The sequence below is a fragment of the Herpailurus yagouaroundi genome, unplaced genomic scaffold (genome assembly GCF_014898765.1).
Source record: "Herpailurus yagouaroundi ecotype Mexico unplaced genomic scaffold, PumYag 222, whole genome shotgun sequence".
NCBI lineage: Eukaryota > Metazoa > Chordata > Mammalia > Carnivora > Felidae > Herpailurus > Herpailurus yagouaroundi.
In genome coordinates, this window is record NW_024412453.1 from 12,176,704 (window position 1) to 12,189,014 (window position 12,311).

Sequence of the window (12,311 nt, forward strand, 5' to 3'; positions counted from 1 at the left end):
TGAACAAAACCGTGAACGAAACGAATGAGTGAATGGGTTTCAGCCCTGCCTGCAATCCTACAAGGTAACATTCTCCATATTCTTCCATGCTCTGCTTATCTTTATTGCTCCCTCCTCCGAACCCTGCACCACACACACAAATGCACATATAACATGGAGGCTCTTTTTCCTCAAAAGAAAAAAAAAAAGGAATCATGTCACAGGCATGAATCAGCAAGTTGCTTTATTGCTGAACAATAGATAGTGTGCCTCCCAGATCAATACAGGGAGATCTACCTAATTCTTCGTAATGACCCATGATGTTCCATAATACTGAATGTGCCAGAATTGATTCTATTATTCACCTATTGGTAAAGTAATGTTTCCAATTATTGCCAGGGCAGACGACACACCAATAAATATCTTGGCACACATATCCTAGCATTCTGGCCATTTCGTTTGTACCAGGATAGATTCCTGAAGGTCAAGGGGACCGAGCGTTTATCGTTTGAACAGACACCAGGGCTGACCTTAGTTAAGACGATGCAGAGAAAGGTGATCCTAGCCCATGGCAGCCGGGCTGTAAGGGAAGAAAACCGGTAGCTGAGCCTCTCACATGGCCACTTCCCCAGCTCTCTCCCAGCCGTGCAGGGCACACGCGATGAATTATTCCCTGGGGATGCAAAGAAAACTAGGATGTGGTCCCTGCTCTGGAAAAATCCCAGAGTCCAACAGAAGGGAGCAGAGAAGAACCATCATGTACTGAACTCCCTCGGGGCACCAGGTTTTGTTCTAGGTGCTTCCATACACAGGACGCTTTGCTCAGTCCTCAAATTCTGCCAGGCAGGAAAGAGGATTTCAATTGTCCAGCACAAGAAACTTCCTGGGGGCCAGGAAAGGGGTGTGCCTTGCCCAGGGTCAAACAGCCAGCAAGTGAGAAAGCTGGGATTTGAACTTGAGTCTGGCTGACCCCAAAACCACCTTCCAGTGCACCACCGCACTTGACCTTGGCTGGCTTCGAATCAACCACAGGTGCCGGTCCCAAGCCTAGAGGGCCTGATGCAATGGGTCTGAGGCATGGTCCCCTTGTGGCTTGAAAGCCAAGAGGTTCCAATGTGCAGCCAAGGCTGAAAACAGCTACACGTCACCCGTGATTCTCGCCCATGGTGCATGCATCCCACTCACCTGGAGGGCTTGTCAGGGGTCAGCTGCTGGCCCCCAACTGCAGTGTCTAATGCAGGGGGCCCTGGAAGGGGCGGGGTGGGCAGGACATACACTTCTGAGCAGCTCCTACTGGTCGGGATCCTTGCTGAGAAAACCATGCTGAACACCATGGACCTGTGATCTTTCCTCCCTGTTGTAAAATAGGGACACGAAGAATCACAGAGCAGACCATATGCAGCACGGGCCCAGCCAGCACAGGCGGCCATTAGAGGTTTTCAGATGGTCTCACCTCTCGGCTTTCTCTGAGGTTTTCAAGACTAAGAGAGTGTCATTCGTGGGTCCTCAGCACCCAAAACAGCCCAATCTGACCGTTTCCTTCCTGCCTGGTGTTTGCCATGTGTCTCCTGGGCCTGCCTGTAATCTGAAGAAAGCCCTGGCTTCCCCCCATTCCCCCCCACCTCCACCTAATCCCTCCATCAACACATACATACACACCAAAAGCTGTGGTCGCTGCGATTCTGAAACATTGAAACTCCAGGATGACAGACAGCCCCCTGCAACATGAGGCGTGTTCTCATTTTATTGCATTTCTGGGGCCAGGGGGCTGCTCCTGCAGAACTCACAGCTGCCAGCCAGCTCCGGGAAGTTCATCCCTGTGGATTCCTCGGCAAAAAAAAAAAAAAAAAAAAAGAAAAGAAAAAAAAGCCAAGCTTCAATGGGCAGAAAAGACACTCGGAGGTCGTCTGGGCCATCCCCAGCATCTCCCACCTCCTGGCAGGGCGCCGCAGACAAGGCTTCCCGGCTGCCTGGACACGCAGAGGAAAGCGGTCCTCTAGCGCCCCCTGCTGGCGGAGTGGGGAGTGGCTGAGAAGCCAGGGCAGCTTTTCCAGAATTGCAGCAACTTCCAAGGTTGTTAGCTCTCCCTGCCTTCTCTCCTAAGATGCAAATTCCCCCCGGAAGGGGCTTCTGTCTTTCCAGAACAACCTTCTGTACCGGCAACATGCCATGTTCACATTCATATCTCCAGCCAGTAGCTACATTACTATCTCTAAGAGGTAGCAAGACGTTCTCATTCACCAGCCATTTGCTGGATCTACAGGGAGTCCGCTGAGAATATAAAGGAAATTGCTCACGCTTTGGAGGCTTTCACAGTCTAACCTGTGGGTCAGCAAACTACAGCCCACCGGCCAAATCTAGCCCGCTGTGTTTTTGTGCAACCACCTGTAAGTATGGTTTTTACATTTCTCGATTGTTTTAAAAATCCAAAGAGTACCCTTATCTATTATGATGAGCACTGAGAAATATATAGAATTGTTGAATCACTATATTGTACACTTGAAACTAATGTAACACTGTATGTCAACTATACTGGAATCAAAATTAAAAACGTAATTAAAAAAAAAATCTAAAGAATATTTTGTGACACGTGAAAGAAGCTCAGAGAGGTCACTCGACTTACCCAAGGCCACACAGCTACGAGGCAGCAGAGCCGGGTTCAAACGCGGAACTGTCTGACTCCGAAACTCACGTTTATTCTACAAGGCAGCTTCTGGACTCACGCACAATCCCAGCACCTTGTGCCGCTTACAGAGGAGAAAACGTGGCTCATAGAGCTCAGGTGGCCTGTTCAAATGGCACTCGGCCAGGGAGTGGAGAGGAGGGACTTGAGCCCTGGCATGGGCCTGCAAACCCAGCGTTCCACTCTACACCGCATCGGCTGACTCTGGACTACACTGATTCTCTGGAGCCGTGAGGCATGTAGCAGCACCGAGAGGAAAAGAAGTAACACATTTCACGTTTTTCTGCAGAAGTTACTCTTCTGCAAAATGAGTAGCACTCTTCTGTGCAGCGGTGTTTACAGGGTCCTCTAAGGAAGGCGCCCGGGGCTGCAGGGGCGTTGAGAATAAGGACGCTGAACAGCACAGCCAGAACACTCCCGCTTTTCTGTTATACATTTGAGGAGCGACATAGGGTTTCATGTGGAAAAATCAGCCGTGCGGTCAAGGAAATAAAGCTTGCAAACAAGTGCTACGTCATCGTGGGCTGGCCCCAATGTCCCAGGGCCGGGTGGGAGTACGTGCCACTTAACGGGCCCGGGCCGCCCCTGACCTAGCAGCTTGAACAACAGGGATTTCTCCTGTCCCGTCACAGTCCTGGAGGTTGGGAGTCCAGGAGCAAGGTGTCAGGCAGGCTGGTTTCTTCTGTGGCCTCTCTCTGTGGTGGGCAGACAGCCATGTGCGTGTTTCCATGACATTCTCCTTCTACACGTGTCTATGTCCAAATTTCCTCTTCTTTTTTTTGTTTCTGTTTATTTTTGAGACAGAGAGAGAAAGAGAGAGTATGAGCGGGCAAGAAGCAGAGAGAGAGGGAAACAGAGAATCTGAAGCAAGCTCCAGGATCTGAGCTGTCAGCACAACCCCCGGACGTGGGTCTTGAACTCACGAACCCGCAAGATCAGGACCTGAGTCGCAATGCTCAACCGACTGAGCCACCCAGGTGTCCCCACATTTCCTCTTCCCGCAAGGACAACAATCATACTGAATTAGGGCCCACCCTAGTGATCTCTTGTTACTTAATCACGTCTCTGAAAACCCCACCTCCACAGACAGCCACATTGGGAGGTGCCGGGAGCTAGGACTTCTGCCTATGAATGGGGTGGGGGAGGGGGGCACAATTTAGCCCAGAAAAAAGCATTAGGGCACCTGGCTCCTCTGTCCTACAGAGTCAGGGGCAGGAGGGTCTGCAAGGAAGAAGGCCCAGGGTCCACTCAGAAGGGAGGAGGTAGGGCCCAGCGTGCCCAGCATCCAGACTTGGGCAGACAGGATTTATCACTGCAGTCACCAGGGTAATTGGAAAGAAGCAGGCTGTCAGGGGCAGAGCCCAAGAACAGTATTTCAGCCATGCCCCCCCTGCCCAAGCGCCCGATGCTGCATGAGTTATCACCCGGGGACCCTCAGCCCCCACTCTGGGCCCTGCAGAGGCGAGTATGTTTCCATATGAGGGGCTTTTCAAGGTCACCTATGTGAGCAATCCACCCTGGCCCCCCGGGGGGGTTGGGGGAGGCTGTGCAAGCCTTGCAGGGACTGGACCTCCAGCTTAGCCATGCTCAGCCTCCCCTGCAAGATGCAGCCACCAGGACAGCCCGCCCCACCCCCACTCCCCTCCCCGGCAATTCTGGTTGCAAGGATCTGAGTGTGGGGCTGAGAACCGCTGCACAGACAGCACTCCTCCATGACCCAGCTCCAGATCCCAGCAGAGAACTATCCCCGCCCAGAGAATATTCCAGCTTCAGATCCTGCCTCTCTGTCACTCTCTCATCACAAGCAGGAGCCACATGAAAAAGTGTCTCCAGCTGCCCTGCTGGCTTCCCATCCTAGCCCTGGACTTGGACCTGGACCCCAACCCCACCCGGCCTCTCCCTTCTCATCCCTTCCCCCCACCAAGCTACCATTTCACGGTCATCCGGCTCCCAGGCCTGGATCCTTGTGCTGCTGGATCCAAATGACCCCTCAGAGAAGACACCTCATCAGAGCCCTTTGCCCTGATGGGTCACGGAGAAGATTTGGGATGGGGATCAGGACGAGGTGGGGACTGGTATGGGTCGAAGAGGGTCCCCCACCAAAATTCAGGTCCACCTGGAACCTTAGAATGTGACCTGATTTGGAAATAGCATCTTCACAGGTGCAAGAGTTGAGATGAGACCTAAATTGAGGAGAGAGGCCTAAATCCAATGACAGGTGTCTGTATAAGACGGGAGGTCGAACAGAGTCATGGGGAGAGCTGGGGTGGGGTAGCTACAAGCCAAGACACCAGGGGCTGGGGGCACGAACCAGGAGCTGGCGGGTTGGAGCCAGAGTCCTGGGAGGGAGGACGCCCTGTGGAGACACTCTGGCCCCCAGACCAGTAGAGAATAACTTCCGGAGGTTTAAGCCACCCAATGCCTGGTCTTTTGTTCAGGCCACCCCAGGAAACGGATGCAGGGCAAAAAGGACACCCAAATGGATCTCCAACAAAGCCAGCCTCAGACTTCTAGGAGCCACGGGGTAGGTAGGCAGCTGGCCCGGAGCAACTGGCCTGCCTGGGACCAAGAGCTACCAGGGAGCCCCACAGGCACACACACAGACATACAATTCCGAGGAATCCAGGTGTCCAAATGTGGGGCGCCCCGGGACTCGGGAGCTGGGAGATTTGCACAGGGCATCCAGACGCCATTCACTTAACATCAGCGTCTCTTCATCCCTGAAGTGGGGTGTGAGCCTGGGCCGTGTCAAGTGTGGTGCGGAGGGGAGGCTCTGGGACAGGGGAGGGGAGGGGGGCAGGGGTAGGCTGGGAGGGTGGGGTCAGGATTTGATCCAAGGTCACTCTGGGACAGAGCCTTTTCCCACGTCACCGCCCCAGCCTAGCCTTAAATGCCTGGCTGTTCTGTTCCTGTCTGTGACATGTGGACGCTTGGTCCCCGGAATTTACTTTGAGGACTTTAATAAAAAGGGGATCTTCCATGAGCTCCAACCGATATCCCCCAGGTTACTCTTTCTTCCCCAGCAAATTACACAGAAAAACAGCATGAAGTTCGATTCTTGAACATTCCATACACCTGTCCTGTTGGAGAAGGGTTTCAGACGGGAACACAATGACCTACACTTGCATGAGGACCACACCGAAGATGAGAAAATGCAGAAATTCCTAAACAGGCCGTGGAAACCCTGTCAATGTAAAGGCCATTAGCCCATACTGACCATGACAGAGGCGTCATCCATCAAATGCCCACGACACACAGTGAGCGCGCTGGGTCCTTCCTGCAAGTGAACGCTGACCCTCAATCCACAGCCTGGTGGGACGTGGGATGGCCCCCCGGGGCAGACAATAAGGGGGCTACCTCGTCTTTGCAGGTAGCATTGAGTTTCTGTTGGAGACAGAGGGGGATTTCAATGTATTACTAAAGTACAGTTGACATACAGTGTTGTATTAGTTTCAGGCGAACAACATAGTGACTCCCCATTCTATACATTACTCAGGGCTCCGCTGAGTTTTTTTTTTTTTTTTTTTAATTTTTTTTTCAACGTTTATTTATTTTTGGGACAGAGAGAGACAGACCATGAACGGGCGAGGGGCAAAGAGAGAGGGAGACACAGAATTGGAAACAGGCTCCAGGCTCTGAGCCATCAGCCCAGAGCCCGACGCGGGGCTCGAACTCACGGACCGCGAGATCGTGACCTGGCTGAAGTCGGACGCTTAACCGACTGCGCCACCCAGGCGCCCCAGGGCTCCGCTGAGTTTTAATAATATATACCTAAACTTCAAATCAGCACATATTTATTACTCACCTTTTAATAAACATCGCATTCTCCAGAAGTTAATTCGGAGAACGCCCAGCTACACAGCCAAACAGACCCGGCTCCGTGTTTGTTTGGAGAGAAAATTCCTGGTCTCTGGGGGCCCTCGGCGTTCCGTCAGGGGACAATACACATCTCCAACACCCGCGTGGCGCTCAGTGTCCCTGGGTGCGAGCAGCAGAGTCAACACGCTCAAGGAGGGCACAGTGACAGGGAGACAGAGCTGGACTTACTCCCATTCTGTCACTCTGTGTTTACAGCTTAGGACCTCGAAATGGTGGGACCTGCGCGGTGAGCTCTTTTTGCTCGGCAAGTGCAAGTTCCAGTTCACATACGGAACAATTTAGTGAATTCGAGTAACATGTTTAAAACTGAACTGGACGCTTCTCTTTTAGCTGTTAATCCTTTCGTGTTTTGTTTTGTTTTGTTTTGTTTTGTTTTGTTTTGTTTCGTTTTGTTTTAAACAGAGCGAGTGAGCAGGAGTGGGGCAGAAGCAGAGAGACCGGGAAAGAGAGAATCTCAAGTAGCCTCTGCACCATCAGCACAGAGCCTGACGCAGGGCTGGAACTCACAGACGACAAGATCATGACCTGAGCTGAAGTCAGACACTCAGCCCGCTGAGCCATCCAGGAGCCCTATTAATCCTTTGTTTCAAAAGGAAAGAAGCAGGGGAGTGGCAGGGATGGGTGAAATAGGGGACAGGGATGAAGAGGTACAAGCTTCTGGTTATAAAACAGATGAGTCACCGGGATGAAAAGTACAAGAGACAGAATGCAGCCAATAATGTTATACTAACATTCTATGGTGACAGGTGGTGACTACACTTTTCATGCTAAGCATTTCGTAATGTAGGTAAGTGTCAAATCTCTGTGCTGTCCACCTGAAACTAATATACTATTATATGCCAACTGTACTTCAATTAAAAATTTAATTTTTTAAGTGTTTCGTGATATGAAATGCAAATCAAGTGTCTGTGATTGCTACTATCACAGATCATTTTGTCCCTAATGTAACTAATGCCACTGATTTGCACACTTTGAAATGGTCAGTGTGGGAGGGCACCTGGGTGGCTTAGTTGGTTGAGTGCCTACTTCGGCTCAGGTCATGATCTCATAGTTCGTGGGTTCAGGTCCCACAGTGGGCTCTGTGCTGACGGCTCAGAGGCTGGAGCCTGCTTCGGATTCTGTGTCTCCCTCTGTCTCTGCCCCTTCCCCTGCTCGCATTCTCTCTCCCTCCCTCAAAAATAAATAAACATTTAAAAAAACTTTTTAGGGGTGCCTGAGTGGCTCAGTTGGTTGAACGTCCAGCTTCGGCTCAGGTCATGATCTCACAGTCCATGAGTTCAAGCCCCGCATCTGGGTCTGTGCTGACAGCTTGGAGCCTGGAGCCTGCTTCAGATTCTGTGTTTCCCTCTCGCCCTCTGACCCTCCCCCGTTCATGCTCTGTCTCAAAAATAAACATTAAAAAAAATTTTTTTTAAATGGTCAGCGTGGTAAATTTTATGTGATACCTATTTTACCACAAATATTTAAATCAATAATGTAATATGCTCAAAACCATCAAATTATACTTTTAGTGGGTGAAGTATATGGCATGTGAATTGTAGCTGAATAAAGCTGCCCCAAAAAAGAAAGTAAAAGGTGTTAAACAATCCACTCTGGGTGTACATAAGCCACATACACCACTGGGTGGTATTACTGCTATACTGTGGAAGAGGAAACGGGCAGCTGGGTGGTTCGGTCGATTAAGCACCCGACTCTTGGTTTCGGCTCAGGTCACCATCTCAAGGTTTTATGAGCTGGAGTCCCACACAGGGCTCTGCACTGACAGCACGGAGCCTGCTTGGGATCCTCTCTCTCTCCCCCCCCCCCCCCCCCCCCCCGCCGCCCCCCCCCCCCTGGTGCAGTCTCTGCCTCTTCAAAATACATAAACTTAAAAAAAAAAAAAAAAAAGAAGAGGAAACAGAAGCTCAGAGAGGTGAAGTGATCTGCTTAAGGTCACACAGCTGGTGAGCCGCAGAATCTGGATTCCAAGCAGGGTCTGTAAGTCCCCTGTCTGCTCTGCCATTGTGCAGTCTTCAGCACCTGCCTTGGCCCCTCCCTCTGTGGTTCAGGGACCCGAGGGTGCTCACAACCAAGACCCTCAGACCAGCCACTTCCCAGCTCTCCTGGGATGGGAGTCAGGGCCAGATGTGGCAAGTAAGAGAGCAGGAGGGGACGGTGCTCTGGGAATGCCCTTGGCAGGGAGCATGTGCCCGCCCAGGGCACGGAGCAGGCACACGCTTGGGTTTCTGGGCCAGCATGGCTCACGTGACAGCCCAGAATTTACCAGCGGCTGACCAGGGCCAGGCCAGCGCCCACACCATGGGGGACTCAGGAGACACTTGGCACTTGATTTGTTCAGACTCGGGTTCCAGCAAGAGACAGGACAGCCCCAGGGCAGTAGTTACTCGACTGCTCGGGCATCTTTTGGAATCCTGGACATAGGCCACAGGCCACTATCACGTGTCTATCCCAGCCCAATACGGTGGGTCTCGAACGGACCACCAGAGGCTGGAGAGAATCCTGGGATCCTCCAGGTTCCCAGGCTCATGCAAGGAGAGACTCCTAAAGTTCCCACGGGCCTCTGGCCTCACTCCTACTCTTCCACCAGCTCACGGCCCCACCGCATGGAAACTGAGGACGAGGCAGAGCACAGCCAAGAGACAGGGCACAGCCTGGCTTCCCAGGCCTGGGGACAGTTCCACGCTAACTACCGGCTCGTGTTGGCCAGAGACAGAGAAAGTTAATCAGAGACACACACAGATGAAAAGGGGACTAGGGGTTCTCGAGGCAACTGTGTCCCCCAGGGGACAGGTGACTGTGTCTGGTGATGTGTCATATTGTCACGACTGGGGAGGAGGTGCTACTGGCATCTAGTGCATGGGGACCAGGGACGCCATTAACACAGCAGCACCCAGTCCTAATGTCGATATTGCTGGAGTCAACACAGAGATAAGGAGGCAGCGAAGAAACAGGGAAGGACACAGAGATAAAGACACAGGAACTGGCATCATCTGGAGTGAACAAAACCAGGAAGGGGCTGGGGGGGGAGGGGGAGGGGGCGGAGAACAGCTGAGTCCAGTGGCCCCATCTGATTCCAGTTCCAAATTCAACGGACTGACATCTTAAAGATCTGAATAATAATAAAAATGCACTTCATAAGAATATATTATCTGTGCCGGTCCCGAAGGCTGGCAGCGTTTTCCTGGAGGGCTACAGAAAAAGCAGACGAACCAAGCTCAGCCATCATCGGGGGCAGAACAAAAAGAAAGCCAGGCAAGCAGGGGGCTTCAGCCACCCCTAGGGAAAAAAATAGAGTAATTTCTTTTTTTTTTCTTTTTAATGTCGTATTTATTTTTGTGACAGAGGGAGACAGAGCATGAGCAGGGGAGGGGCAGAGAGAGAGGGAGACACAGAATCCGAAGCGGGCTCCAGGCTCTGAGCTGTCAGCACAGAGCCCAACGCGGGTCTCGAACCCACAAACCGCGAGATCATGACCTGAGCCGAAGTCAGACGCTTAACCAACTGAACCACCCAGGGGCCCCAATTAAGTCATTTCTAATAAATAAGCCACAAGATGTTGAAAGGGTGTATTTGCTCCACTTCCAAAGGCTTTCAGAACACCCATTTCTGGTCGCAAAATAAGCAGACCCAGATGGAGATCCAAGGACTCCCCAGAAAGCTGCTTTGCAAACCCCCAGTGGTTCCAAGGGCAGGGCTGAGCTCTTCGAGGCCCCAACACCCAGCATAATCCCTGGGGCAAAGCAATGCCCCCAAAACATGTGCAGTATTTCCAATGACTACACTTGACCTCTTTGTAGGACCAAGGTCCTTCCAGCAGCCTCTGTCCTTTTTTGCATTCACCTCCTCCTTTCCACTCCCCTGTTCTATTCCAGCCACACCGGCTTCTATGCCTTCCTTCAAACCCACCAGGCACACTCCTGCCCCAGGGCCTTTACACTTCCTGTTTCCTCATGACTCACTCCCTCTTCCCCTTCAGGTCTTTGTCCAAAGGTCCCTTCACAAAATTGCCACTTTCTCTCTTCCCCATTCTCTGCTTTGTTTTTCCCTATAGCACTTATGTCCTCCCAACTTGCTAAATAATTCCCTTGTGAATGTATTCAATATCTAGACAGACCCTAGGGTGTATAGAAAAGGACCACAGGAAGTATGTGTTGAAAGAAGGAATGGTCTTTACGCTTCACAATGACTATGATTAGTAATACCATCGACCCCATTTAAAGATGGGGAAACTGAGCCTCGGAGACCTGAAGCTTGCACATCCAAGAAGGGGAGAGGCCAGCATTCTGCCTCAGCACACCTGACTGCAAGCCCAATCCCCCCACGCCGACCCGAGGTCCCACGATCAGGCCGGGCAGGACTGCAGGACAGGCTCAACACAGGAGGAATGAATGACCCTGAAAGTGACAACACCGAGCTAACCCTTAGTGGGCACTGTGTGTGTGCAGATGTGTGTGCAGATGAGTGTGCAGGTGTGGCACAAGGCACCCCACATGTGTCCTCTTTTTATAAAATTGTTTAATGTTTTATTTATTTTTGAGAGACAGAGAAAGACAGACCATGGGCAGGAGAGGGGCAGAGAGAGCGAGACACAAAATTGGAAGCAGGCTCCAGGCTCTGAGCTGTCAGCACAGACCCAGATGCAGGGTTCGACCCACAAACCAAGAGATCATGACTTGAGCTGAAGTCGGGGGCTCAACCGAGACACCAGGCACCCTGAACATATCCCGTCTTCTAACCCTCACAAGGGAGGTACCATCATCTTACACGTGAGGAAATGGAGACGCACAGAGGTCACGTGACTTGCTCAAGGTCATTTAGCTACGAGTCCCAGAGCCGGATTCCAGCTCAGGCAGGTGTCCCCGAGGCCCTCCTTCTCCACCACGTGGCTGTGCAGCCTCCCAAAGACTTTCCTGAGAATCTTGTTCTGTCCCTGGGTCCCTGGGTCCAGGGAACCTTGGACAGTTTCCTTGTCCTCCACCTTTTCACCCAGAATGCGGGCCATCTGGACTGGGTCAAAGATCCCTCACTGATTCCTGCACTAAACATTGCATAACACTGCCCTCCCCACCCCCCCACCGCCCTGCATGGATAAATAGGGAGCTCAAACGTTTAGAAAGACACAATGTGCAAATATGGAAAGCCAGAGAGTGCAGGGGGCAGCCCTGGCTGGCCACGCACCTGTGGGATCTCCCTTTGAAGGGGGTGGATGTTATGGGTTGCACTGGGCCCTGCTCCAAAAAAAAGCTGTGGAGACTTTGGAACGTGACCATGTGTGGAGCTATGTGATCCACACAGGTAACCGGGTTCAGATATGGGCGTGAGGGTGGGCCCTGAGTACGAGTGATGTCCTTATAGAAAGAGGAAATTTGCACACAAAGACGTGCACAGAGAGAAGATATCACCTACGAGCCAGGGAGTGCTTGCAGGAGGGCGGCCTGGGACAGATTCTCTCTCACTGCCCTCAGAAGGGACCAGCTGGGTCAGCACCTTGTTTCTGGCCATGTAGCCTCCAGAACTGTGAGAAGAGAAAAGTTTGTTTCAACGTATTCATGGTGCTTTGCAGCAGCGGGAGCCTTAGCAGACCACTACAGACAGCGCAAAGAAATGTAGGGTTCTGTGGAGAGTGCAGGACGAAGGACATGGTCACCGAGAGCACTCACTGCATACACACTAAAATCATTTCAATGCCGCCTGCCAGCTCCACTCTTAGTCTTTGACACAAGGTCCTGCCTGTATGTGAATATCAGTTCTTTTTTTTTTTTTTTTAAGT

The 12,311-nt window shown here is 51.8% G+C and overlaps 1 long non-coding RNA gene across 1 annotated transcript; it reads right to left on the reverse strand.

Annotated features, from left to right (window-relative positions):
- Positions 1 to 282: 282 nt before the first annotated feature.
- On the reverse strand, positions 283 to 1,796 carry LOC121019542 (uncharacterized). Its single transcript, XR_005785653.1, has 3 exons — positions 1,639 to 1,796; positions 1,165 to 1,333; positions 283 to 652 (listed from the first exon to the last, which is right to left on the reverse strand). It is a non-coding gene; the product is annotated as an uncharacterized LOC121019542 (long non-coding RNA).
- Positions 1,797 to 12,311: the final 10,515 nt, after the last annotated feature.